Raw genomic sequence first — 26,019 nt, forward strand, 5'->3', positions numbered from 1 at the left:
CAAGATCATTCAAAGAAGAGATCATCCAGTTCAGTGTAGTAGCTAACGGCAACCTCTCCCGAAGGCACCAGTTTGCTTGGTGATCTTTTTTTGTTATATCTAGCGTATGCATTAAATATTATCTCATATATAGGTATATTAATTCTACATTTAATTGCATTTTTAATCCCGTCTTCTGTTCAAGGACATACTCATGGAGAAGCATAGACTTTTTACTTAAAATAAAATATGCTTCTTCCCACTCTCTTAACTACTCAGTGTTAAGAACCTGAATATTGAAGCTTGTTTTTTCTGTTTTTCCCTTTCCTGATTTTCTGTCCCCCTAACTTGTAGGTAGGGTAAACAATAAACCTTGGGCTTTGGGCTTTGGGCTTGATCTGACTGTAAAGCATTTGGAAATGACTGTGCAATAGTGCTGCTGTTAACATAATCAGGGGGTCTGGGCATTTGGGATGTAGAATCATAGAATCATAGAATCATTAAGGTTGGAAAAGACCCTTAAGATCACCAAGTCCAACCGTTAACCTAGCACTGCCAAGTCCACCACTAAACCATGTCCTTGAGCACCACATCTACCCTTCTTTTAAATACCTCCAGGGATGGAGACTCAACCACTTCCCTGGGCAGCCTGTTCCAGTGCCTGACTACCCTTTCAGTGAAGAAGTTCTTCCTAATATCCAACCTAAACTTCCCCTGGCGCAGCTTGAGACCATTTCCTCTCGTCCTATCACTTGTTACTAGGGAGAAGAGACCAACCCCCACCTCGCTACAACCTCCTTTCAGGGAGTTGTAGAGAGCAATAAGGTCTCCCCTCAGCCTCCTCTTCTCCAGACTAAACAACCCCAGCTCCCTCAGCCACTCCTCATATGACCTGTTCTCTAGACACTTCACCAACTTCGTTGCCCTTCTTTGGACACGCTCCAGCACCTCAATGTCCTTCTTGTAGTGAGGGGCCCAAAACTGAACACAGTACTCGAGGTGCAGCCTCACCAGGGCCGAGTACAGGGGCACTATCACCTCCCTGGTCCTGCTGGCCACACTATTCCTGATACATGTGAAAGGATTCAGCTGACTTGGTGTGTCTCAAATCCTAAAGCTTGATGAGGTCAAAGGGGCAGGGAGCTTCATGGCAGGCAAACAACAGAGGAGGTTCGTAGGCATCTAATCGTGTCCCAGGTCTCTGCAGGGAGAGTCTCATTCCTGCCAAAGGAGGAGCCTGCTTCTCTCCACCAACCCCCGCGTGGACCCGGGATGCCCAAATTAGAGCTTGGGCATCTCCTAAGGAGGGCTTCTTGCCCTGCCCAGGGCTGTGTTGTGCAGGGATGGGTTTGGCACCTACAACACGGAGACCTCTTTCCTCCCTCCATCATTGAGTGCAGAAAGGATGAGTGGTGGAGACAGGAGGAAAAGCAGGGGGGCTGCAATAGATGAGGGTGGAGAGGGAAAGTGCACACCTCAATGTGGATTGAGCATGACTTTCCAATGTTTCCTCAGTTTATGGTGTGCCCAGACATCTGTTCTGGGCTTGTACAGTTTGGTTTTGTTCTACAGAGCCAAGGTGTTTTAGAGCTGGTTCAGCTGCAAGAACACAGATATCCACCTGGGAAGCTCTGAGGTCTCCCAGCTCCCCCACTGATGGTCCAGGAGGGTATTGGAGCTCCTGTGTCACCCATGTGCCCATGCAGATGTCTTAGGGTGTCTCAGCTGGCATAAGACACCTGTGTTTGGGCACTTAAATAGAGCCTTTTCTATTCGTTATGCTGACTTGCCTGCAAAATAATACAAAACAAACCCTCTTTTTTTCCAAAATGAGATTTATCTCCCTGCCCTCCCAAATCCAAAAGAAAAATGTCCTGATGTCCACTCCGCACTTCACCACTGCTAGAGGACTTCAGTCGGAGAGAGGACGGGCATGGGAGTGATGGGAAGAACATCTGTGTGAGAAAAGGGTACCAGGCAGGGATGTGGTACTGTATGTTACTGCATGGCTGGGGATGCTGAGGGTGAGGGTCTCTAAGGGATATGGTCTAATGGTCTAAGAGAAATGGTATAATAGAAATGGTCTAATAAATTGTGTGCTTCAGTAGCATTCATGGAGAAATGTGGCTCCAGGTTAGTTTTTTGAACACTCGGGTGAGTGCACCAAGAATTGTATTTCTGCCTGGGTGTCCTCAGGCCAGACGGTGAATGGGAATAATCCATGTCAGCAAACACCTCCATCTCACGAGCAGTAAACATCCAAGGCTGGAACAAGCTGTGCACTACAGCCGCAGGGAAACAAGACAACTCCTTTCCTCTTGGTGCTTGTTCAGGACCTGACTCAGGTTGCTCTGGGGCTTGGCAAATGCTGGCAAATGCTCAGATGTGGGAAAAGGGCTGGGAAGAGGAGGCTACTGGTATATCAGGGTCACGGTAGTGAGAACCTATTCTCACTGTGGTCGCAAGCATTCCTATAATTTGTTCTCTGTGTGACCAACCATTGAATGAAACCTACAGAAAGCCAACGAAATATCAGCTGCTGCGGTCGACGGCTTAGGGGCAGAAACCCAGCTCTGATTTAACTACGCTTTATGTAAACTTTGTCGCCACCTTTTACCTGCCATGAACTGCAACAGGAGCCCAGGGCGGCGGTTTCGAAGGCTGATGCCTGCTTTGTCTGCGCCGGAGTTCAAAGCTGGAGCTGCCGTTGGATGTGGTGTTGGATGTGGTGCTGCTGGGGCAGGAGAGGCAGCCAAATCCCCACTCTTGTCTCAAATAGGTTCTGATGTTAAGAGGAAGGAAGGGGATGGGGAAAGATGGGGCTGTGGCTCTGAAGGACACGTGCTTGACGTGGAGGTAGTTAAGGAGTGCAGTGGGACCAAGGAGGAGCTCCTCAATCTGGTCCTTGGTGGAGGTATTGTGCCCCCAGTGACACAAAGGACCTTTGCTGCTCTGAGATATCCTCCCACAATTCCCATATATTATGGGGAATTATATATTCCCATTATTATGGGGAAGACTATATTCCCATATATTATGTGGATGTGGTTTATCAACACCTCTGCCAAACCCTCTGACACCATGAGAGTCATGCAGCAGAAGGTAAAGGCATGCACAAACAATGATTTAATGCTGAAGATGGAAAACAGAAACCTCCTTATATATGTTGGAAGTATCTTAGCTACTTGGGGCCATCAGATACGTTATCTGGTCTTCAGGCTTGCAGCACTGCGAGGGATGTTGGTACTCCCAGTGCCTGAGATCTGGCTGATGGATAAATCCTTTGCAAAGAGCCCGTTTAATTCATACAAACTCAAATCTATGAAAAACCAAAACTCTTGTCTCTCCAGATAGAGTTATTTCCCTTCATGTGTTTTCTCCCTGGTGCCCTCAGTTGGCCAGTGCCCTTCCAGGGTGGTCACAGCCTCGTCACAGCTAGGGATGCCACAAGGTTTGATGCTTCCCTTTGCATCCCAGCACACCCAAATAATTTATTCAGGATTTCTGAGGCGATGTCTGCATGTGGATATTTCCCAAGGCGAGCAGGAATAGACTTGCTGAGCTCAAGGCCAGGAGGGATGGTCTCCTCTGATGCCCTCTCTTACACAGCCCAAAGGACCGCACCCAGTAATCCCCATACAATGCTCACTGTTTTGTTTAAGCCCTAGCACACTATTTTAGAAGCTTCTATTAAATACACAAAAAGAAACGACTTAGATGAAAGGCTCCAGCTGATGAGAAATCTACCACAGCCCCAGGTCCCACGCCCTTAATTACCTTTGCTGTTAAATGCTTGCAACTAAATTTGTCCATCTTTCATGTCCTGCCATGCATCCTTGTATTTCTCGATCATTTCTCATCAGTTATAATTGCTGTGTCCTGGACAGAATGAATAGAAGGAGATTTATTCAGGGCTATCTTTATAGCAAAGTTCAGCCCTTTCTGAAGTCCAATCCCTCCTAGGAAAATACGTCACTTGGGAGAGGTGACCAGGCTTTTTTTTTCTTTAAAACTGGAGAAAATCATTTCCCATCACCTTGCTCTCCTGTGATTTGTAGCATGACTCTGGCAACATCTGATGCCTTTTCCAACATCTTGCTAGAATCCAGAAATGGATCAAATATATAATTAAGAAAGGATTTTACTTGGTGCAATTGCCAAGGGCCCCATAAATGCTCAGAACTTGGGCAGGAGAGAAGTTGGACAAGATGATCATTGTAGGTCCCTTCCAAGTGAACTATTCTATTCTAGAATCCAAAATCTCATGGTTTTCCAGAAGATGCTGAGGATTTTGAGGTGCTTGGCAATACTCTGCTTCTCCAAATGGCTAGAAGCGCCTTGCAAACTTCATGGACTTCTAATCAATAAGGTTTTTCTCAGCTCCAGGACCTGAAAGATGCTAACCAAGGTTTGAGCCTACTATTGCTATAACTGTCTGCACTTCAGCCCGTGTGAATGGACCCCAGCTGGGGACCAGGGGTTTATTATACAGAAATTAAACATTATCTGCTGGAAATTATATTATCTGGAGTCCAAAAGCAGGTCTTTCATGATTACTTTCCTTTCAAGAAAGCGGTTTCTCTCTGTAGAGTGCACTTAATTGTGTTGCTAGCCCTTTTTAATTAGGATAATTTAGAAATTAAGTTAAATTAAACATTTTATTTCAGCAGTAGAAGAAGAGGGGACACTGGAATAACTGCTGACTGAAGGGCTGAGCCTGTTCATTCTTGGTCTGGCTCTAAAGACCTACTAATATTTATTCATAGGAGCAAAGCTAAGGTGAGATGAACTCAGCATCTTCCCAGATTTTACTGTCACTTCTGAAACAAAGGGGATTTCCTCACTCAGCGTGGGGAGGAAACATAGGAAAACAGCTCCTTGTGTCCCATCCTTGGGGAAAACGGTCCAGTCCTGGTACACAGGGTGCTGTGGGACCATCCCTCCCCAGGGGTCCCCAGCTGGGTTAGGGCACCATCGTGCTATAGTGACATAATAGAAAAGCAAGTTTATTTCACAGCCAAAGCTCTGAAAAAGCTTGCCTCTTTTTTATAGCATTTGGATGATTTTTTTAGGAAGAAGCATGGGCAATTTGAGAGCCTGTAGCAAACTGGGGTTCAGTGTTCAGTGCTCCCACCCCCGCACACACGTCCCCCCACGAGGGATGTCCTGGAGAAACATGTCCCTTCCCAGCAAGGAGGAGCTGGCTTCTTGTCTAAACTGGGAAACCCAATAAAATATTTTGCCACTGTGCGAGTCCAAACATCCTACGAGCAGTTGTGGATATGATTTGATTTGCAGCTCTCTTATGGCAATGGTCCTTCAGCTGTCTTTTTCTTACCAGAAACTTAGGAAATAGGCAACTCAGAGGTGCTGGTGATGGAGGGAGATGCAGGAGAGGGGAGAAGGGATGAGTGCATCCTTCTTGGGTATTAATTTCAAGGGTGAGAAAGCCTTGGGATTGATGGATTTGCCATCAGGCACCTGGAGCTCATCCGTTGTCCTTGGCTGATGGGGGGAGACTGATGAGGAAGGAGTAGCAGGAGATGAAGGCTCCTGGTGATCCTCGTGTTCCTGGGAAGTCCCAGCCCAGCATCTTGGAAGCCATTCCCCAGGAACAGAGCTCCTCCTGTCTCCTCCAGTCAGCACAATGGGATGGTTTGAGGAGATTTGGGTAAAAACAACCTGATTTAGCTAAAGCATGATATGTTTATGAACTGCTGAGGCTCTGGAGCAAAAGCTACCCACCACCCTGGAGATGCAGGGAACCTCAGGTACTGCTTTTTAATGGTTGTTGTAAATGCCTCAGTTTCCTTTCTACGTGTTAGTCGTGGTGTGGGGGTCAAATGAGGCTTTTGGGGGCAGAGCTAGGAAAAAAGAAAGGTGACAGGTGAGATACCTCTGGCGAGAGCAGTGAAGGATGGTAAGAGGGGGAAGGAGGCTGTTGGCCAGGAAGTGTTGCTTTGTTTGGAAAACAAATTAATATGCGTCAGACAACCTGATGGCAGGGTGATGCCAAGCCACTGGAGGATGGGGTGGGTGGCCAGCAGCACCCAGGGGTGATGGGGAGGCAGGAGGCTCCCCCAGCCCCTCTGGTCCTTCAGTGCCTGAGCTGCAGGAACACACTCCAGCTCACGGGGGAGAAAAATGTTGGTCGGACCCAGGTGAGAAGATCTTTCATTATTTCTGTTATTTCAGACTTTGTGCACTGTGTATTTTGGGGCAAATAAATAGAACTTTTGCTCTCAAACAGCCACATCTTTAACCAGTGCCTGTCCTAGAGGGGATAACTAACTTATGTTGAGCAGGTCAATAGGTACCTTCACGTTGTTGGTTATTCAGCAGCTGCAAATTTCCATCTCGTGTACGTGCTGTCCTATAGAATCATTAAGGTTGAAAAAGACCCTTAAGATCATCGAGTCCAACCGCTAACCTAGCACTGCCAAGTCCACCACTAAACCATGTCCTCGAGCACTACGTCTACCCTTCTTTTAAATACCTCCAGGGATGGAGACTCAACCACTTCCCTGGGCAGCCTGTTCCAATGCGTGACTACCCTTTCAGTGAAGAAGTTTCTCCTAATATCCAACCTAAACTTCCCCTGGCGCAGCTTGAGGCCATTTCCTCTCATCCTATCCCTTGTTACTAGGGAGAAGAGACCAACCCCCACCTCGCTACAACCTCCTTTCAGGGAGCTGTAGAGAGCAATAAGGTCTCCCCTCAGCCTCCTCTTCTCCAGACTAAACAACCCCAGCTCCCTCAGCTGCTCCTCATAAGACTTGTGCTCTAGACACTTCACCAACTTTGTTGCCCTTCTTTGGACACTCTCCAGCACTTCGATGTCCTTCTTGTAGTGAGGGGCCCAAAACTGAACACAGTACTCGAGGTGCGGCCTCACCAGGGCCGAGTACAGGGACACTATCACCTCCCTGGTCCTGCTGGCCACACTATTCCTGATACAAGCCAGGATGCCATTGGCCCTCTTGGCCACCTGAGCACACTGCTGGCTCATGTTCAGGCGGCTGTCAGCCAGCACCCCCAGGTCCTTTTCTGCTGGGCAGCTCTCCAGCCACTCCTCCCCAAGCCTGTAGTGTTGCATGGGGTTGTTGTGACCCAAGGGCAGGACCCGGCACTTAGCCTTGTTGAATCTCATGCAGTTGGTCCCGGCCCATCGATCCAGCCTGTCCAGGTCCCTCTGTAGGGCCTTCCTACCCTCCAGCAGATCAACACTTCCACCCAACTTGGTGTCATCTGCAAACTTACTGAGGGTGCACTCAATCCCCTCATCCAGATCATGGATAAAGATATTGAACAGGACCGGCCCCAATACTGAGCCCTGGGGAACACCACTCGTGACTGGCCGCCAACTGGATTTGACTCCGTTCACCACCACTCTCTGGGCTCGGCCATCCAGCCAGTTTTTTACCCAGCGCAGAGTGCCCTTATCCAAGCCGTGAGCAGCCAGCTTCTCCAGGAGAATGCTGTGGGAAATGTGTATATATGAAGATATCTATAACATGTATATATTTCTGTCCCAGCATGGTTAATATAACTCTGCCCTGCTCTGATTCCTGAAGGCCACAGAATGATAAAATACCTGCCATATGCCCTGCATGTTTGTAATTTGATAGTTATCTCTTTTTTTCCCCTATCAAAAGCAGAAGCGTGTCAAGCCCTTTTCTTCTAACACCTTTTGCAGTAAGCAGGGAATAAAAATGTTTCCCTTTCCTCCTCAGTCACCTTACTGGGAAGGCAAAGGGGTTTAAACTGGGGTACCAGCCCTTGGCAGCTCCTGGAGAAGGGAGGGGAGGACTTCAGCCAAGTGTATTTTTACCAAAGTGATGTGATAAGAAGCAAAGCCTGTGTGAAGATAAGCTTGTTTAGTTTATTAGCAGACCAAGGATAAATCCTGGGCTCTTATCATTGCTCAGCCTGACCTGCTGGCATGTGGAAACCACAAGTTGCCTTGTTCAGAGTAGGGTTTTATTATGTGCTTAAGAACTATAGTTTCATAGTGTGGAGATGCCCAGTGGGAAAAAGAGGATGAAAGACTCAGGTGCTCTGAGACATCACATCTCCTTGGTGGAGGTAGGTGTGTAAGTCCTCCCCCTTGAAGGAATGGTTTCTGATGGTTTCTCCCTTTCACATGATACACAAACTATACTTATTTGACAAAAGTATACTTATTTTCCAAGCTCAGCTAAGCATGATCCCATCTTAAATGGTGCTGGAGTGCTGTTTGCTGGCAAGCCTCCTTCCTGTTTACGGTGGCTCTGCTGGTAGGCGGAGATGAGAGAGGATTCTGGGGGAAAGGGAGGATCTCCATACCAGCAGGTGAGTCAGGGCCAGGAAAGGCACTATTAGAAGATGCGTGGGAGATAACAGAGGGTGCAGGAAGGTGACTGCAGAGGATGTGGGCTCCCAGGAGCAGGAGAAGCAAGAAGCTGGGCTGCTGGTGCGAGCAGGCGTGTGGTGAAAGTCTCCTTGGTGGGCTCCATGCTCTTCCCCACCAGATCCTGGAGTAACCCCAGGTCAGGCAAAGAAGCTGCCACCACCCTGAAGGAGATGAGGCACAAGACTGTAACACCCTGAGACACTTCTCATTTTCCCAAAGAGGAAGATTTTCTCCTAGGACTTTGTCCTGAGGACCAGAGACAGATGTTCAAAGACTGTCCTTCTCAGTCCTTGCTAACCCGGGGCTGCTGGCAGCTCTACAAATGCTGTTGGTGATTTACACCTGGTGAAAGCTGACTCACAAAGTACTTTACCAACAGGATAAGTAGAGCTGTACCCATTTCAGGGAAAGAAAACTGAAGCCGAGAACTGAAGGCTTTCATCTGTCATCACCAGTGGCAGAGCCCAGGTCATCCAAGCCCATTGAGTCATGCTGACTTCCACCCCTCTCCAGCCAAGGGTTGGGCTACCAGCCCCACGGCAGTACCGGCCCTGTCTCTGGTAGAGCCAGCTCATATGGTGCAGCCATCACAGCTCGGTGTGCTGCCCAGCCTTCTCTCTTCAGCCTTGTTTCTGATGAAAAGTATTCCCAGGACCAGAGTGCTAGATCTCCAGCTTGCCTAAAGCATGGCTTTCCTCCAGAACCATCCTTTAGTCGTCCTCTTGCTACTACTTCATTCCAGGTAGTCTTTTAGGGCTATAGTTTGCTTAAAAATCAACGGTGTCAATAAAATTGCCTGTACAAAATATAATACTGAGTGATGAAATGGCCAAGTCATAGAATCATAGAGTCATAGAATGGTTTGGGTTGGAAGAGACCTTTAAAGGTCATCTAGTCCAACCCCCCTGCAATGAGCAGGGACATCTGCAACTAGATCAGGTTGCTCAGAGCCCCATCCAGCCTGTCCTTGAATGTTTCCAGGGGTGGGGCATCTACCACCTCTCTGGGCAACCCGTTCCAGTGTTTCACCACCCTCATTGTAAACAATTTCTTCCTTATATCTAGTCTGAATCTACCCTCCTTTAGTTTAAAACCATTACCCCTTGTCCTATTGCTACAGGCCCTGCTAAAAAGTCTGTCCCCATCTTTCTTCTAAGGCCCCTTTAAGTATTGAAAGGCTGCAATAAGGTCTCTCCAGAGAGTCAAACTGGAAGAGTGCTTTGCTGTCATCCTCCATCCAGCACCCTGGATTTTCCACATCCCTCACCCTAACACCAGTGAAATTCCCCTCCTTGTTCTCCCACCCCACCAATTAGCGATTCCCTCCCGCTGCACCCCTATAAGCAGCATCACAATCCTCTGATGCAATTAATATCCACAATAAGGGATTATGGAAAGAAATCCCATTTGCAAGCAGGGGAAGAGAGGCATATTTCTGGGTTACTGGAATATTTCCTGGCCAGCCATGTCTCTGCAAAATGCACTTGTCAATGGTTAATTTGAATTTGTTCTCCAGCAAACCCAGAGTCATTGATGTCCTTGTCAGAGATGCTTTCAGTCACCCTGAGGAGGCACCTGACAAGATCTGCCTTGGACAGATGGAAGGACATCCTTCATAGAATCATAGAATCATAGAATCATAGAATCGTTAAGGTTGGAAAAGACCCTTAAGATCATCAAGTCCAACCAGTAACCTATCACTGCCAAGTCCATCACTATTCCATGTCCTCGAGCACCACATCTACCCGTTCTTTAAATACCTCCAGGGATGGGGACTCAACCCCTGCCCTGGGCAGCCTGTGCCAATGCTTGACCACCCTCTCTGTGAAGAAGTTTTTCCTAATATCCAACCTAAACCTCCCCTGGCGCAGCTTGAGGCCGTTCCCTCTCGTCCTATCACTCATTACTAGGGAGAAGAGACCGACCCCCTTCATCACACATCCCCAGTCCTTGCGATGCCTCTGCCAGCTCTCGGCTTGGCCTCCTCTGCAGCTTGACCTTTGCAAATGCCCATGTGTTTCCTCAGGGCTAGAACAGAGGCAATCCTTTAAATTGGCAATTTGTTCTTACCTAGGTAATCATACTTTGCATTTCTAAGACCTCTTTAATCCAAAGAGGTAGCTTTGAATCAGGGGAGGAAAGTCATGAATTATGTCCAGGTAGCCCCATTATGCAGCTGAGTTATGTGAAATATGGGAAATTAGGGATATTATTTTAAGCAACATGGAAGGTCAAGGAGAAAATCCAAATGTTCTGAGTTGCATCTTCTCATCTGCAGTATGGAAAGCGGCATCAGAGCTGGATTTCAACCCATCTACAGCAAAACAGTCTTCATAAGCCCAGCTCTCCAAGAGCCCGGACCCATCCTGTTCCAGACCTCCACCGAATACCGGTGAATTTAGCCTTGACTTGAAAACAGCCTTGGCACTGATCGCTGCGCTGGATACAAATGCCCTTCTAAAAATAACTGAGAAGTGGGGGAAGGAGCCTTTCCCCACACTTGGTGTTTCAAAACCAGCTTCTCCTCTTACCATAGCAAAGCATTGCTTCACCTGTGGGTACCCTGCTCTGAAATTTGATTTATACATATATAGGAGAGAGTCTTGACAGCTTCATGCCGTCTCTTTTGCCACAAATGTCCTGGCTGGCCACATTCACGTCCCATCACTGCAGTTTCTCTCTAGCTTTCCAGCCAGGCTATCTCACCCCATAAGATTTGGGTGGAGGAGGTACCGCTGGAGCCCCGCGTCCAACGCTGCCAGCCCCCCAGGCACGGACAGACATCTCCACGCTCGGGAAGGAGGGCAGAGCTGTTGCTCAGGCTCTGTCAGGACAGGAATAAAGACCTTGTCTGTCTCCAGTCTTTGCTTCTACAGTAGGTCTATTATTTGTTTTTTTAAAGGAGGTCTATTTGCTTTCCACTCAACTGCAGCCTGGCCAGAATAATGATCTGTCTGACTCTGGCAGGAAGATTGTTGACCCAACTATTTTAAGGGTTTCTTTTCCTGTAGGAGTCTCTGATGGAGCATCTAAGCACTTAGTGACCACGGTGGCATTTTGATGGTCACTTCTTAGAAACCTGCTGAGGGCATCCCTGTGTCTCCATCCTGGGAGACATCCCCATCATCCCACCTATGCCAGAAATACCTGGGGAGAAGAAAGGAATTCCCTTCTTCTTTAGTTTATTTTTTCAGTACCTATCTGTATGTATAACTGAGCTTTCCACACAGGGGATATATAGTTTGTGCAGAACACAGTACATTGAATTTTGCCTTCAGCTACACTCTGCGAAGCCAAGATTTGCTCCAAGCTAGCAAGGGAGGGCCAAACTACCAGCACACCGCAGCTATGAGCAAGGTACTTTGTAAATATTCTATATTTCCGCTTTGAAGCAGCAGGTTCCCATCATTGCTAAGCCATTTTAAAGGGTATTGCCAGGGTGAGGGCAGAGTTTGGCACGGCATCTTTTTGGTTGCAGTTTATGCTCTCAAATATCTTTGCGTCCCCAGCTGCTCTTTCCGTCTCTTGCTATTTTCCTGGGACAAAAATCTTGAGGCTGGAGCATTTCCCACTGGCAGAGATCCACCAGTTCCCACTGAATTGGGAGAGAGCTGAGGGAGGTTCTTAACGTCTTCTCAGAGGTGCTGAGCGCTGTCCCAGGAGCAACCCTGGGAGGATGCTGAGGCAGGATACAAGCCTGTCCGCATGGTTCCCAGCATCCTGTGGACTCTGTGCTTGCCAGCATAAGGAGCCAGGCAGCCTGCCTTGATTCCCTCTGCTACGGCAATGGAGGAACTCCCCTGATGCCTCACAACCTCCCTAAATACATGCTTTTAATAAAAAGCTAATTTAATTTCCCAAGCACTGAGTCATCTTGTGTTATTACCTGGCATATGGTAACCAGAACAGCAGCCACAGCATCTTTTCCTTGAAAGAAGGATGTTTCCATTCCTTCCTCCATCCCCGGCTTTTCACAACTCCTCTTTTTTTTTTTTTCTTTTAAGTGGAAATCCTCTCCTTTCCCAGTTTCCCTCCAACAGAATGAAGCCAGAAGCAGGGACAAAAGGAGGAGGCCGAGCCGCTGAGCATGCACATCGGAGGGGCTGAGGCACCAAGCTGGAGGGGAGCAGGGTTGCACCCAGATGGGGATGAGACCAGCAGCTCCACTTTGCTCTTTGGACCTGGAGCCACGCCAGCTCCTGGAGAAAGTCCACAGCTACTTTAAAGCTGCAATTTCTTTCTTCCTGCTTGGACAGGTTAATAACGAATGCCATGACCAGTGTGGCCGTGGAGCTTCAAACCCATGCGAGGGTGGGAGTGAGATGTCAGAGATGGCACCTTTTCCCGAGTCCTAGGCTGATGCTGCCCAGCACAGGCAGCATACCCTGCCCCGTCCCACGTGCCACGTTCCCTGGGTTTCCCTTTAGTCACCCTGCTGTCATCCCAGTCCAAATCCGCCCCCCACCTATAGAGGAATGAATCCAGCTCCCTCCCACGCTCCCACAGACACCACGCTCCGTGGGAAGGGTCATTTCCCCGCCCCAAAATCTCCAGTTGGAAGTTGTGTGCCCTAATCCAGCACCCATCTGGGCTCCTGAACCAAAGCACCCAGTCCCCAGCCCTGCCACCCACCTCCTTCCAGCAAGGATGGAAGCGAGCGCCTGGTGGCATTTTGCAATGATGTCACAAGGTCAGGGATGCCTTGAGCGGGCTGGAGCAGGAGCGGGATGCTTGGAGAGGTCCCACCACTCAGGGCCAGGACCTGATGTGCCCACCCAGGAGCAGGACTTTACACATGCCAGCACATTCACACCATTAATATCACTCCCACAGACCGGTGTTATCCAAAGAGGGAGATTTGCTATTAATAAGTAGCTGAGATGAACTGTTATCAAGTTAAAGTTGACAATCCCAATCGCACTGGCATTTAAAAAAATGCTCATTAATGCAAGAACAGATCCTACCTTTTTTTTCCCTCAACCTTGCTCTCATACACCAGGAGCATCCCTGGGAAATCCTGGTCCTGGGGACTCTCGGCTTAGGGGCTTGGGGGGCTGGAGGGGATGCAGGGGGGCTGCAGGAGGAGATGAGCCAGGGAAACAGGATGCGGGCAGAGCCGTTGTCTGCCCTGGTGAGCTCTGCACGGCAGCTCAGCCTTCACTGGAGCGATGCTATTGGTGCTCGGATTAATAATTAAACCGTAGTATGATCATAGATCAACATATGAAAATCCAGGCAGTTCCCCTTTGCTTAAAATACAACAAAATTAAAAAAAAAATCTGGAGCTAAATTAACAATGTGCTCTCCCAATTATAGATACCCTCTGGTGAATATAAGGTTGTCGTGGCAACCTGCCCAGCAAACGATACAGCCAAAAATAAAGCACAGCAGGGAGAGAGATCCTTTGAATCCAATTTTGCTGTCAAAGTAGAATTAAGGTTTCTTCAGAGGCCAGCTCTTCTGGTTAATTTATGGCTGCGGTTCTTCCATTGATGTTCATTAACATGATCCATTTATCTGGATTAATGTTATGGCAGAACTAGATGGAGAGCAACAAAGAATCCATGGCTAGAAAAAAAGTTACCTCTTGAATATAACCCAAACGACAAGAAAAGAGGAATGATTGGGCGGGTTGGTGTTTTTGAGAGCCTGATGGGGCAAGGAGAAGGTGATTTAAATCACTTATAGGAACATTTCCAAGTGGCTTTGAGCAAGTCTGAAGGGGCTAAATGGATCCAGCTGGCTAGAAGGGTGTTTAAAAGGTGTTTAAATTCTGGTTTTTACATTTCTCAACTCAGAGTTTTGTGGATTTATATGGAAATGCTTGATTTATATGGAAACACTTGATTTATATGGAAAAATTTGCAGTTTTCTTCTTTTAAGCTCAGCATAAAACCCCATCTCCTTAAAGCCCAGATGGATGCCACTGACCGTGGAAGAGGAGGGATGGGAGAAGATGAATTCTCGGGCTGAATCCCGAAGGATGCAGCCTGGCTGGCAGTGGAGGTGGGAAAATGAGAATTACAGTGTTCAACCCGGGGGGGGGTGTGTGACAAAACGAAAGCTGGTCTGAAATCTGGGCGGTTTAATGGCCGGTCCCGGCGGGGTGGGTGGGCTCGGTGGTCCCGGGGGGAGGCTGATCGAGAACCCCTGGGATGTTGGGGGAGCCGCTTTGGGCGGGCAGGCCGGGCGGCGGGGCGCGGACTACATCTCCCGGCAGGGCCGGCGGCGGAGGAGGCAGCGGCGGGGGCCGGGGCGGGGCGGGACGGGACGGGCGCGTCACTCTCCGGCCGCCCCGGCCCGTCCCTCCGCCGGAGCCGGAGCCGGAGCCGGAGCCGGGTGTCTTCTCCCGGGCGAGCGGTGTCCCTTGTCGTTCCCCTTCCGGTCCCCCCTCACCTCAGCGCGGTGCCCATGAGCATCCCGGCGGGGCTCTGACACCGCTCGGCACCGCAGTACGGTAAGGCCGGGGAGGGGGGGGGGCCATGACACAGCAGCTGGGGCGGTGGCGGCGGCGGCGGGGGGGGACGGGACGGGACACGACACGACAACACACGACCCGCCTTTTGTCTCCCTCAGAAATAATAAAAAAAAAACCACGCGTGGGTGCGCTCTGGGGTGCAAACAACGTGGCTGACTGGGCCGCCGTGGGGTTGGGGTTTTAATTTTGCAGATGAAGCCGGGATCTGGCCTCCTGGCTGGTTTTGGTAACCACGTTGCATGAGCAGCCTCGTCCCATGTGATTTTCCCTTCCTTTCCCTGACAATTTGTGTGTGGACATTGAGCATTCCCCCCTCCCCGATATTTCCCTCTCTTTGCAAAGGCAAGCAGTGGGAAGGGTGGTAATGGGGACGATGGAGGTCCAGGGCTGGATTCAGGTATGGCTTTTGGCCTCTGGAAGCTTCCTGGACTGCTGCTTTGTTAGCAGGTGCCTGATGAAGGGCAGGGCTGGCCTCTCCCTCTGTCTCCTCCAGTAAGCCTCCCCCAGGCAAAAAGGAGAGGGAAACCCATCGGATGCAAGCGTTTGGCTGGTTCATATCGCAATTAGCATTGTTTATCGTTATCCCCTTTGCAGCAAAGCTGGTGGTGGTTTATGCACAACAGAGCGCTGGGGCGGGAGGATGAGAGTGGTGGCAGCGTGCGCAGGGACAAAGGTACCACCTGGTTTAACCCTGAGCATCTTTACCGGGACACACACACACACACACACACACACACACACACACACACATCCCTGGGTGGGATGTCCGCTGCTGGGAGGTCCAGAGGTGGGAGCATCTCCCACCTCCTGGGAGGTGCTTTCCCCGTCCTTGACGCAGGGTTGGGTTGGGGTGTAGCAAGTGAGGACTCACCAGGGACTAAATTTTGTTGTTATTTTATGATTATCGTTTTCCTGCAGAGTCACTCTGGCTGCACGTGTGTCCTGGTTTCAGCTGGGATAGAGTTAATTTTCTTCCTAGTAGCTGGTATAGTGCTGTGTTTTGGATTTAGGATGAGAATAATGTTGATAACACACTGATGTTTTAGTTGTTGCTAAGCAGTGCTTACACTAGGCAAGGACTTTTCAGCTTCCCATGCTCTGCCAGGTGCACAAGAAGCTGGGAGGGGGCACAGCCAGGACAGCTGACCCAGACTGGCCAAGGGGCTATTCCATACCACATGACGTCATGCTCAGTATATAAACTGGGGGAGTTGGCCGGGGGGGCAGCGATCACTGCTCAGGGATGTGCTGGGCATCAGTCGGTGGGTGGTGAGCAATTGTATAGTGTATCACTTGCTTTGTATATTATTATTGTATTATATTATTATTATTACTACTACTACTATTCTATTTCATTTTACTTCAATTATTAAACTGTTCTTATCTCAACCCACGAGTTTTCTGACTTTCACCCTTCCGATTTTCTCCCCCATCCCACTGGGGTGGGGGGAGTGAGCGAGCAGCTGTGTGGTGCTTAGTTGCTGGCTGGGGTTAAACCACAACAACGTGGTCTCGGGGACTGTGGGTGACAGTAGGGGACAACAGACATTAGTGGCAGTGGAACAGCCAGCAGTCACGAGACATTTCTTGCCACAGCTGCCCCCAGCAATGCCGTATGTCTGGAGGCACAGTTGCTGTGTGTCCCTGGTGTCCCAGTGCCTCAAAACTCGGTCCTTGGAGTTGTTTTTCCATAAAATGAGACTAAAATTCATCTATTGGGGCTGTTCCCTGTGTCAGGCTCCTCTGGAAGGGGCGAGACCCCCACCAGTAAGACCCCACACTGGCTGAGGTAGCAATCACATTAGATTGGAAAGGTTGGTGCTTTTGGCCAGCATGATGAGGAGGGCTGGAGTGCCCCAGGCCTCTCTGGAGACCTGGTGGCTCCTCTGAAATAGGCCATTTCCATGTGTTCATCTGTGCCACCTTCACTCCTGCTCCACTAATCCATGCTACTCTTCCTCTACCACTCAGGCAGGTATGGATGAAGCTTGAAGTCACGGCCTTGTTAACAGAAATGAAAGAGATGGGAGGAAGCAGAAGGTACGCTGAGCTTCCAGGTTGTTTCTCTCAACCCAAAGATACCAAAATAAGACCAGGTGATTTAATAGTCCCTCCTCTCCAAAATCTAGGAAGGCTTTTTGATGGTGGACCATCCTCTGAGCATCCAGATGCTGGCACGGGGGTGCCACGTGGGATGGAGAGGGAAGCATCCTGCTCTGCTTACAGCTTATGAGACGCTGACAAGCAAATATTCACACTTTGCCTCCAGTGAGTGGGAAAAAAAAACTAAAACCCAAAACATTTTATTGTGTCTATCCACATTATTTTCCCCCGTAAGGACCATAAAGGCTTTGCTCTGCCCTTGCTGATCCTGAGGTCCAAGAGCAGAACTTTGTGCTGGATTTTATTCCCTCAAGCCTTGAGTAAAATTTGTAGGTTGTGGTTTCCCCACGTTAAGTGTGTTATCTTTGGCAGAGAGATGAGCGGTGTCTGTTTTGGGAAGCTCAGGCTGTGCTGGTATGTAAAGCTCTTTCCCTCCGAGCTCTGTCCGAGCCTTCCTTGCGATGCGGGTACTGCACTGGAGGGCTCTGCAAATTTAAGGTGTCGTGGTTAAAGTGTTGTGAGACTTGTCCAGCTCTTAGGAAGTATTTTTTTTTATCATTTATAAAATCTCAGGTTGCTTTTAAAGGAAAGCAGAGGAGCAGCAGTTGGATGGTGAAGGTGACGTGGGAATGCAACTTGTGTCAGGTGAGCTGGAGGGTAAAGCCTAGCACCCAGGAGCTCCCCAGCCAACGGCAGACCGGAGAAACCATTTGTGGAGATGAATTGAACACCAGTTCTGCCTTTGTAGGGGGATGTGGGAGAGGAGTAAGCTACCTGAGGGGCTTGGCTGGGTTTGACACCTTTGTTCCCGTAGCTGAGTCAGCTTCATGCACAAATGGGATGGGAACGGTCTATGGAGGGTTCCTGAGCACCATGAAAAATAATGTGCAAAGCATGAAAAAATCCTTCATAGTTGTTAGCCCTTGATCCAAACTGTGGTAGCGAAGATGACGAGGTGCTGAGCTTTATCTTCAGATGTTCCTCCTTCAGCACTCTGTCTTGGAAGAGAAAAATACTCTTGTTTTGCTCTCTGAGCATCCTCATTTTGAGGTGCTCTGTTGCGTTCACTCTACCGTGGTCTCCTGGTGAGGACAAATTTTGCTACACTGACTCTCCCCTTCCTTCTCATTTTGGGTGTGTGTCTCCTCTTTCTCCTTACAGCTGTCCTTGCTGCTGCTTGGTCTTTTCCCAGCAGGAGTGGTGTGAAATTGCAGTAGTTATTGCTTGTTTAGTTTTTGCCTGCAGCTGTCTGCAGAGCGGCAAGAAAACCCTCCTGAACCTTATTTAATTTCATGTTCTTGCTGCTCAAGGGAGTCTTTGGAGTCCTGTGTATTTGTGAGGAGCTATACCTAAAAGTACAGCAAGACCCTATGGTTTCTATGGAAGCTGGGTGCAGCAGATGGGCTATTTCAGATGTTTGGGGCACATTTAGCATATTACCTGACTCTTTCTGCTAAAATATGGAGCAATTAAATATCGTTAATGATTTCATTGTTCTTCAGTTTGGCAGAAGTATTAAGGCATTTACGTTACACGTGACATTGTTAAGTTTCAGAGTTAACAGTCTGCTGCTCTGTTTGGGGTAGCTCATGCTCTTCATCAGGCTGGGGAAAGGACAACTGTTCCTGTTTTGAAAATCTGGAAGTGTTGAGGCTTCTGGACAAGTAATCTCCATAAATGCTTTGGGATGTTCTTGTGAAACTCCTTGGAGAAGGTGCAGTTCTGCTACCTGAGTGTAATTAACACATTACTGAGTCATCCAAAATAAAGGGCTAGTGTAGCTAACCAATCATTTTCTGTTTGTTTGAGAGACTGGTTATTTTATTTTTATTTATTTTTATATATGTGTGTGCATATATATATATATATAGTCGTTTACAACATAGATGCCTTGCTGGTGATCCTAAGAAATATGTTTCCTGCTCAGCTCAGACTGAAATGGGGATGACATTGGATGTTCTCAAAACTTTTGTGCATTTAGCCATCAACTTTCCTGCTGAAAAGAGAGGTTTTGTTTTTCCCACGTCTGCCTTGGGCTGCACCATGGTCGGTCTTGGCTTGCTGGACTCTGCATTGTCATTTGTCAGTCTTCTGCAATGTAGAAGTAACCCAGTGGCCAGGAACGGGGATGGTGTCTTTATAACAGATTTGAGATCTTTGCTGTTTTGAGTTAGCTTTTGGAGACTCCTTTGAGGCAGTCCTGAGGCTTTAGGGATCACAGGTTGACTAGGAGCAGCCTCGTGCTTACTCCAGAAAAGCCATCGCTCCTGTCTCCTCTCCTACGGAGACAACCCTTGGCCTCCCGTGTCCCCCAGGCACATAGCAGTCACGGTACAGGAGATGAAAAACATGGTTTCTTAGGCAGGAGAAGCTGTGGTGACACAACTAAACTTCTGCCTCTGCTACCTCTGCAGGACCATATCCTGCCGCACCTGTCAACCAGGAGCCTGCCACAGGCGTATTTCATAATGTGCAGCAATTTATCGAGGGCATCTCCTCTGTGGCCACCAGCACTAGCTCAGCTTTGCCTTCTTCCCCAGCATGGTTGTGTCCACCATGCCGCTGGGTGGTGGTGGAAGTTATCTGTATCTCTCAGGTGGCAGGATGGAAAGGGTTATGGGTGGGATGATGTGTCCGTGGTGGGGATGTCCCTGGGATGGGGAGCGGAGGTGGGCGGCTGTGTGATGTGCCCCGTCCCTTGGTGTCACGTCATGCCCGGGTGACCTGAGAATGCATGCGGGTGCCCACAAGCTTCTCATTTCTCACCAGTGATTTTAATTGGCCTTAATGCAAAAAAAACCCAACCAACCTTCCCCCTCCCTCTGGAGCTGGCCTGGCTCACTGGGACTGGTTTGTACAGCCTGCGCCACCCCGGGAAGGCTTCACCACCACTGGAGCCTGCCCTGCGCCGAAGCAGAAGCTACAGGGAGGCACACAGCTGCCACCAGCTTCCCCAGCCACCTGCGACGGGGAACCATTAACGGGGTTCATAATGAAATCTAAAACACGCTTTTGAGCTCATGATATCCTGGAGAAGCTGTGTTGCTTGGTTTGTGTTCACTGGGACCTTGGGAGAAGCTTGGGAGAAGCTGGTGTTCACAACCAACCTGTCGCCATCACTCTGCCACTGTTTGCGTTGGGTGATAGCTGGCACGGGAGGCAAGCGGCTGGGTTGGCGTGGGAAGGGTGGCATGGGAGGCTGCAGCACGGCAGCGCAGTGTGCTGCAGCAGTCCGGGTCTCTGCGATCAGCTGTGCCATGTCATGCAGCAGGGATGGCACCCAGTCCGTCCCCAAGCTAGCATTGAGAAGGTCTTCTGCAAATAAGTAGGTATGATCCCAAGTGTTTTGCGTCATTTGATTAACTCTCACACGTCTGTCTATGCAAGCACATTACTTTCGAGCTAGAACAGAAATGCATTGCAAATGTTTCAGGGGTCTCGGCCGTCACAAGCATTGAGCATCTTGTTTGTGAAGCCAGAGTTTTGCCAACCGGCATGGAGCTGGTCACAGGTGGCACAGCCTTGGGCAAGATCAGGGCTGGGGCAGCTGCTTTGCAGAGCTGAGCTCGCCCGTGGCTGTGACTGCAAGCTGCTTCTTCTGCTACGTGGTCCATGGAGACGTCGTTTTAGGGCCACCAGCTTCTGCAGGTGGCTTTGAAGGGTGTTCAGGTCTGCGAAAAAAGATCTTAGCATTTGCTCATGGGGGATCTTGCAGGAATGATCATGGGATGAATTTTAAAGAATTTTTTGTTCTGCAGAGAAGTTTGCGCTCTGGTCACTGGCAGGACTATGGTGTAGTGTAGGTCCAACCAAGCCAGCCCGAAGCAGGTGTCTGCAAATGCCGTTTTGCTTTTCGGTGCTGGCATCTCCCTGCATCACCCGGCCAGAAGCAAACCCCCTGGGCTGAGGGGTTCCTGTTCCGGCTGCAACAAAGCCAGAGGATATTTTAATAATGTGCCATCGTAAATACCATCTTGAGTGGCTGTGCAATAGAGGAAAAGAAAGAAGGAAGGGTTGTGGTTGTCAGCTGGAGTTTAATAACAGAGAAATGTTTAGTGTTTAAGGTGGTGTTTGCTTTGCATGGTTAGAAGATCCACAGGGGTGGATGCCTGCTCTCACAGGAGCCATATTCCCTTAAATCAGGGCATATCAGTGATCCAAGAAATGCCTTTTCCCAGCCAGGCGATTGGCTTGGAGGCATCTTTGATTACATTTTTCTCCAACTCAGGAAGCTGGGCTGGGATCCTAAAACTTGCAGCAATAATTTTTGCAGCTGGAGGCTTCACAGCAGGATGTGGAGGCTCGGGGTGCTTTTGGAAATGATTTCTTTATTTTTCTTGCCACATGCATATTTCATCATTGCAAGCTAATAGATGAGTTAGGAGGAGCATTCAAGGGCTGTGGGGTCTCCTACAATGGCTACGGATGCCTCTAGAGGAAGAGGAGGCTACAGATGTGGATGAAGAGGCTGAAGAGCTGCAGGGGACCAGCTGTGACGAGGTGACGGATGGCTTTCTCCAACAGCTATTTCCCCTTGTTTTGGGACCAGCAGTTTCTCGCATCCAATGGCAGCTTTGAAATGAAACGCACGCTTCTGGAAAGCTCTTCTGGTGAATGGCGAGTTTTCCATCCCTTCCTGCATCCCTCCCTGCCCAGATGCTTTTAATGCAAACATTCACCCCAGGGTGCTGGTCCCTCTCCCTCTCTCCTGGATGCTCAGAGCAGCATCGATGATGGGCAGGACATCATACCCCTATGGAGCACTTGGTCATCGGCATCAAAGATGTCAACAAGACCATTAACATTGATTACAGTGGGTAATTTTTGGAATTGGCACCGAGAAAGGATATTTGCATGACTTTTTTTATATGTATTTGCATTATGTGGGGCGAAAGATTTATTTATCAACTGCAAATGGCCACTTTGAAGCTTCTTCTCTATGTTTCTGTGCTTCTTTTTTTTTTTAAAATTAACAGAAATGAAGCTTATGCACTCAGACTGGCTGTCACTCACTATTCCTCCAGAAGCTTTTTTAACCCAGGGACTAATTTCAGCCAAATTTGACAGGAGTGCAGGTCTCAAAGATAAGAACTTACAGGCTGTAAGAAAGAAGGTGGAAGAGGGAAATCCAAATTTCTTCTTGCCTACAAGGAGAAGCTGCAGCAATCGTGAGCTTAAATATCTGTCTGGGTGCAAGTGGGTTGATTAACTCAGAAGTGGCTTTAGTAATTCACTAAATTTTCTTTAAGGAAATAACCCAAATTATCCTGAATGCAGGGAAGGATGAGGTGGCTGTAGGGATGCTGCTGGGGAGGGTGTGATGGGACGATGCTAGATGACCTTTAAAGGTCCTTTCCAACCCAAACTATTCTATTCTATGCTGCCATGCTGTTGTCCCAGGACTTTGTGCTTGTGCTTGACCACCAAGCTTGCAGTGAAAAGCTGTCAGCTGATTCATTTCCAGAGTCTCCTGCCTGTACTGGTATCCCACCGTTCAAAAGGGTTTTCCAGCCTTCAGCTTAGCCTCACCACGTACCTGCTGGGATGGATAATCGGGTATTATACTGTTACTGCTCCTAATAGTGGCATTTCACGTGCTGACCCCTAGAACCTCATGCAGAGCATTTGCACACTGGGGAGTGGATAAAATCTGTCCCCAAAAGCTTGGCCAGGCTCTGCCCAGGCTCGCTGCAGTTTCCCATCGAGACTGAGGTCGCGGCCGGCAGCATCGCCTGGAGGAGATGAGGCAGCAGCCTGGTGGCTTTTCGGCACCATCGATGGTCCGTGAACTTGCCTTGAAGCTGGAGCTGCTGTTAAAAATGATTAGTGAACCCCCAGTTCCCAAAGGAGCCGGGGATGATGCTCTGCCCCTCTCTGCTCCTGACAGCCTTACCCATTACAGCTGCAGCACAAGGCTGCCTTTTCTGTCCCTTCCCCTCTGCTGTCACTATATGCGCTTTGATTTTTTTTTTTTTTAAAACTGGGGATTCTCTTCCTTTTTTGTCAGCTTGGAGAATGATTTTCTTTACGCTCTTCTCTATTTAGGGCTCTGAGGGAGGAAGTGACTCAGCATTTTCCCTGCTCTGGTTTGCACAGTTATCACTTGCTGGCTTTGCCGAGGTTTTCCTTGAGCACCTCCAGTTATGCTGGCTTAATTCAGTGGGAGCCTGTCTGCCTCTTCACCACACGTTTTGGTGGGGAAGGACATGGTGGGGGAGGATGAGCCGTTGGCAGGAGCTTTCCCTGCGCCAGGAGGGTAGTAATGCAGCGAGGAGGACACACTGCCAGATCTGCAGCAGCTCCAGGTCTCCTGCTCTGCTCCCCATCCATGAGCATGGACATCTGCAGAGAGGCAGGCAAGTCCAGCCAAATGAAATTTTGGGGGCTAGCCTAGTCATACTATAAAAAAATTGATGTAATTTGATGGCACGGACTCACCAGGGAGAGGAGAGTGAAGATGACTCCGGTTGTGCTGCTGGCACCGCTGAAGGATGCCATGCTCACCCGGGCACTGATGGGAGAGGTCAGCATGGATCATAGAATCATAGAATGTCCTGAGTTGGAAGGGACCCACAAGGATCATCGAGTCCAACTCCTGTCCCTGCATAGGGCAACCCCAAAATTCACACCATATGTCTGAGGGCATTGTCCAAATGCTTCTTAAATGTTGTCAGGCTTGGCGCTGTGACTGCCTCCCGGGGGAGCCTGTTCCAGTGCTCCACCACCCTTTGGGTGAAGAACCTTTTCCCAATGTCCAACCTAAACCTCCCCTGACATATCTTCCTGCCATTCCCTTGGGTCCTATCATTGGTCGCCAGGGAGAAGAGATCAGCGCTTGCCCCTCCTCCTTCCCTTGTGAGGAAGCTGTAGACTGCGATGAGGTCTCCCCTCAGTCTCCTCTTCTCCAGGCTGAACAGACCAAGTGACTTCAGCCGCTCCTCGTACGGCTTCCCCTCTAAACCCTTCACCATCTTCGTGGCTCTCCTCTGGACACTCTCTAGTAGCTTTGTATCCTTTTTGTACTGTGGCACCCAAAACTGCACACAGTACTCAAGAGGAGGCCGCACCAGTGCAGAGTGGAGCGGGACAATCACCTCCCTCGACCGGCTAGCAATACAGTGCTTGATGTGCCCCAGGACACGGTTGGCCCTCCTGGCTGCCAGGGCACACTGTTGGCTCACGTTCAACTTGCCGTCGACCAGAACCCCCAGATCCCTCTCCGCGGGGCTGCTCTCCAGCCTCTCGTTCCCCAGTCTGTATGTACATCCAGGGCTGCCACATCCCAGGTGCAAAATCCGGCACTTGCCCTTGTTAAACTTCATATGGTTGGTGATTGCCCAGCTCTCTAATTTGTCCAGATCTCTCTGCGGGGCCTCTCTGCCCTCGAGAGTGTCAACGGCTCCTCCCAATTTTCTGTTATCGGCAAACTTTGATAACAAACCTTCAAGTCCTGCATCCAAGTCATTTATGAAGATATTGAAGAGCACTGACCCCAAGATGGATCCCTGCGGAACCCCGCTAGTGACTGGTCGCCAGCCCAATGTAGCCCCATTTACTATAACCCTTTGAGCCCGACCCGTCAGCCAATTGCTCACCCATTGCATTCTGTGTTTATCCAGCTGTATGCTGGACATTTTGTCCAGGAGGATACTGTGAGAGACAGTCTCGAAGGCTTTACTGAAGTCCAAAAAGATTACATCGACTGGCTTCCCTTGGTCAACTAGGTGGGTAACCTTGTCATAGAAGGAAATCAAGTTTGTCAAGCAGGACTTTCCCCTTGTGAATCCGTGCTGGCTAGGGCCAATGACTGCGTTGTCTTTCAGGTGTTTTTCAATAACTCCCAGAATAATCTCCGTGATTTTGCCAGGCACAGTGGTGAGACTGACAGGCCTGTAGTTACCGGGGTCATCCCTGTTGCCCTTCTTGAAGACTGGGACAATGTTTGCCAGCTTCCAGTCAACTGGGACCTCCCCAGATTCCCAAGAGCATTGAAAAAATCATTGAGAGAGGTCTCGCTATGACATCAGCCAGCTCTTTCAGTACCCTCGGATGAATCCCATCGGGCCCCATTGACTTATAGGGATCCAGCTGGAGCAGCAAATCCCGTACAAGTTTGGGGCTGGTTGGGAGTTTGTCGTTCTCGCAGTCATGGTTCTCTAGCCCAGGGCTCTGGGACCCCCAGAGCCCATCATCGGTGTTGAAGACCGAGGCGAAGAAAGCATTAAACGTCTCTGCTTTGTCTATGTCCCTGTTTGTGAGGTGACCATGCTTGTCAAGTAATGGGCCAATGTTATTTTTCGCCTGCCTTTTGCTATTAACATATTTTAAAAAGCCCTCTTTATTGTCCCTCACAGTAGTGGCCAGCTTCAGCTCTAGTTGAGCTTTGGCCGTGCGTATTTCCTCTCTACAGTGGCGAACAGCATCCCTGTAGTCCTCCCATGTCGCCTGACCTTGCTTCCACTGGTCATACATTTTCTTTTTTTGTCTTAGTTCTAGCATAAGATCCCTACTCAGCCAAGCCGGCCTTCTGCCTCGCCTGCTTGACCTCCAACATTTTGGAATTGCCTGTTCCTGTGCTCTTAGGAGGTTGTACTTAAAAAGTGACCAGCACTGATGGACCCCAGCACCTTCAAAAGCTTTTTCCCAGGGGACCTTACTAAGTAGTTCCCTGAGCAGCCTCAAGTCAGCTTTCAGACTTTACAAATCACTATCACAAGGGGTAGATGGCAAATTTCCCTATATTTTTCTGGGAAGCTCCATGCTGTCACAGCCCCACTCTTCCAGGTGCCTCATACACCTCCCAGAGCTTGGGAGAAAAGTATCATCTCTGCTCCCCCAGCTGGGAAAAAGAGCACAGGAATTCAATTAGCAGATAAACATGCTTAAGCCTACGTGCGCAGGTAGTCCCACATAGGATTAACTCATGGGCTTCATATCCGAGAACCAGGTCCACAGGGCTTCCAGCCCTTATTTAGGTACCCATCAAAATCAAGTTCATGTATTTTGGTCTAGAGTGACTCGGCCAAGGTCACACACCAAGTCTGAGCAAAACTCACACCATGGAAGT

The 26,019-nt window shown here is 49.2% G+C and overlaps 1 protein-coding gene across 3 annotated transcripts in view; it reads left to right on the plus strand.

Moving 5' to 3' along the window:
* The first annotated feature begins 14,699 nt into the window (after positions 1–14,699).
* The window catches only part of CTIF (cap binding complex dependent translation initiation factor), a 142,288-nt gene continuing 130,968 nt past the window's right edge, over positions 14,700–26,019 (plus strand). For all 3 annotated transcript variants that reach the window (XM_087760435.1, XM_087760437.1, XM_087760438.1), the window contains exon 1: positions 14,700–14,828. The gene's annotated coding sequence lies outside the window, so the exon portion shown is untranslated. The remainder of the gene's footprint in view (positions 14,829–26,019) is intronic.

The sequence above is a fragment of the Nipponia nippon genome, unplaced genomic scaffold (assembly GCF_047370975.1).
Source record: "Nipponia nippon isolate SJK-2023a ecotype South Korea unplaced genomic scaffold, ASM4737097v1 scaffold_22, whole genome shotgun sequence".
Taxonomy (NCBI): domain Eukaryota; kingdom Metazoa; phylum Chordata; class Aves; order Pelecaniformes; family Threskiornithidae; genus Nipponia; species Nipponia nippon.